Source organism: Dipodomys merriami, unplaced genomic scaffold, assembly GCF_024711535.1.
Source record: "Dipodomys merriami isolate MVZ:Mamm:240054 unplaced genomic scaffold, mDipMer1.0.p SCAF_1, whole genome shotgun sequence".
NCBI lineage: Eukaryota > Metazoa > Chordata > Mammalia > Rodentia > Heteromyidae > Dipodomys > Dipodomys merriami.
This window is the reverse complement of record NW_027202270.1, coordinates 60,220,500-60,223,438: the sequence shown is the minus strand read 5'-3', so window position 1 is coordinate 60,223,438 and position 2,939 is coordinate 60,220,500. Positions and strand designations below refer to the sequence as shown.

The 2,939-nt window shown below is 45.5% G+C and overlaps 1 pseudogene; it reads right to left on the bottom strand.

The window, feature by feature from the left end:
• Nucleotides 1-235: 235 nt before the first annotated feature.
• On the bottom strand, nucleotides 236-821 carry LOC138837355 (BCL2/adenovirus E1B 19 kDa protein-interacting protein 3-like; annotated as a pseudogene).
• Nucleotides 822-2,939: the final 2,118 nt, after the last annotated feature.

Here is a 2,939-nt window from a genome sequence, read left to right as displayed (position 1 = left end):
ACCAAAGCTTACAGTAAGCATCCATCTGACATGCTTGTCCGTTGATCCCAGTGTAGAGACAGGTCAGCATGAGTTCAACGTCTGCTCTTCCATCTACCAAGTTAGGAAAGCCGCGTTTTCAGAACAAACACAAGTGGTGCAGCTGCCCTCAGACCACGATGGTGACCACGGTGGCTCTCCAGCTGTGCCGGCTCCTATGCTATCCCCACTGTGAGCAGGTCAGCGCTGCGCTCCATCAGAAGGTGCTGGTGGAGGGGGTCAAGCGCCTTCCAATGTAGATTCCCCAATCCAATGGCCAGCAGATGAGAGAGCAGCAGAGAAGAAAGGAAGACCTTGAGAAACTCAGTTGAGAATATGCCCCCTTTCTTCATGACGCTGGTGTTCCTCATGCTGAGCATAGCTGTGTGCTTCAGGTGCTTAAAAAGGAACTCGTTTGCGGGGGATATTTTCTGGCTTGCTAGACCAATCCCATATCCAATCTGAGTTTTTCTTCAAGATGCTTTCAACTTCTCTCCTTCTTTCAATATAATCTTCCTTGGACTGAGAGCTGTTTTTTCCCCAATACTGTGTGTGTCCACTTCAGAAACCCTGGTGGTGTCCTGTGGTGTCTGTGAGTGAGGTGGGCTGTCACAGTAAGAACTCTTGGAGCTACTTCATCCAGATTCATGCTGGGCATCCAGAAGAATTTTTTCCATGTCACCATTATAAATAGAAACCGAGGCTGGAACACTGCTCCCGTTCCCATTATTGCTAAAGTGCAATTCTACCCAGGAGCCCTGCAGGTTCTCCTCCTGCGGCCCTGGAGCCCCGCTCTCTGACATGCGAAGACTGGCAGCTGCACACCCTGCACCCCACCGGAAAGCGGCGAGGCGCCGATGGCAGCTCTGCACCAAGCGAAGGCCGCTTGCCACTTGTTATAATCTTAAAAGAGAGAAGAAACTTGTCCTGAAATAGATCTGAAGATTTCATCTTCAGATGAAAAGTGTAGAATATGCCAAGAAGAAGATGCCAGAGTAGGACTAACACCAAACTATGTTCTAAATAGCTCTAGGTTTCCAGAATCTAGGAACAATTTTTAATTAAAAAAAAAAAAAAGCTAATAGGATTCCGGAGGAAGATGGCAGAGGAGAAGCTGAAGGCTAATCAAACTCTTGCATAGAAAGCAGTTTTATTGTTCCAGTGAAAAGTCCTAGGCTAGAGAGTCACACCAAGTGTGCCATCATAGTACAGAGAGTTTGCAAGAAAGGAAAAATCCAGGCAGCTTGGTTAAGGAGACGGATTTGAGCACTTGCTAGTGTCTGCTGCAGCGGCAGTGGCTAGACTGCTGCCATGACTGCCATATCAACAGAGAAGAGCCTGGGACAAAGGCACCAGAGGTGGTATGCAAGAGGATTCTACTCATGGCCAGCAAGAACTACAAGGAGCAGGAATCTCCACTGTGCTGACCACAGACAGTCACAGAACGTGGATGGTCCAGAAACAAAGGGATAAGTGTGAATACTCTAAGGCATCCTCAATCCTTCTCATAGAGCAGTGATGGGAAGGTAGCCCCTCCCCTGCCACCAGAGAAGAACTCCATCTTTGATACTGACAAAAACCTGGCCAGAGCAAGTAGCACTTAACTCAGGCCTTGGAAGAAGACAATAGAAGCTATTCAAAAGGTCACAGGAACCTAATCTGACCTGCCAGACTCAGCTCCACCCAGGGGAAAGTTGCTCATCCCAGGCAGCGCAATCTCTACCCATGGAGGAGTGACTTTCTTAACTGGGTAAACAGAGCCTGCTTCTCCCCACTGCAGTCTAGGCAGCAAACTCAGTGGCATGAGGGGAAAAAACAAACAATTGAAACTCAGTAAACATAAATCCTGAGAATGGCTCCAGGCTTGGCTCTGTGAGTGTCTCAGGAGCTAGCCCCTCAGGGAAAAGCTACTGATTTCTGACAGGCCTCAACCCTACCCAGAACCTAGCCCCATTACAGCAACTCCAAGCTAGAGGAAACAGATCTCTCTCTCTTTTGTGATACTCAAAGTAGATCTCCCTCCACTCAACTAGCCTGGGAGGAGAGTCATAAAGTTCCAGGTAAGGCAGAGCTTGTTTCTGCCTGCTCAAACAAACTGACTTAAGAAACAATTGTCCCTAAACCTATTAATGTCTGTCCTGGTCAACTCCTTTGATGTTTTTAGTCCATTAATCCATAGTTGTTCGTTGTTGAACTAGATTGTATCTGTACTCATTTTGACTGCATCAAACAATCTATGCAACTGCAGGTTTCTGGTTGATGCTTGCCTTAAAATAGTGTTCTTGTGTGAAATTGGTTTTGCTTTCATACTAAATGGGCAAACAAGCCAGAGAAACACAAGAAAAATGGCAAGTCCAGGTATCTCAACTCCCACTCATAATAATCAGGTGACAGAGCAGTTAATGAATAATCCAGAGGAGAGTTCCTAAAATGCTCTACCAACACTACTGGTAAACTTGCTGAATGAAAAGATTGAAAAGATGCAAAGGACTCTGTGTGAACAGGATAGGGAAACACGGGAGCAGCTTAGGGAAATGTGTGAACATGAAGAGGCTAATCAAAAATTAATACAGGAATTTCATGAGCATGATGAGGCTAGCCAAAGATTAATACAGGAATTTCATGAGCAAGAGGAAGCTAATCAAAGATTAATACAGGAATCACGTTAATGGGATGAGAATGCACAAAGATTAATGGAGGCATTCATGGAATCCACAAACAGACAGCTGAAGGAATCCAGGGAGACCACAAAGGGAATGCTGAACGGAGCTCATCAGAAAGAAAGGGAGTCCAATGAAACTATAACTAATCAACTAAGGGATTTCAGAATAAACACTGAACACCAAATTAAGGAAGTAAAGAAGTCCATACAAGATCTAAAACAAATCTCCAACAAAGAATTTGAAGCCATTAAAGCCGAC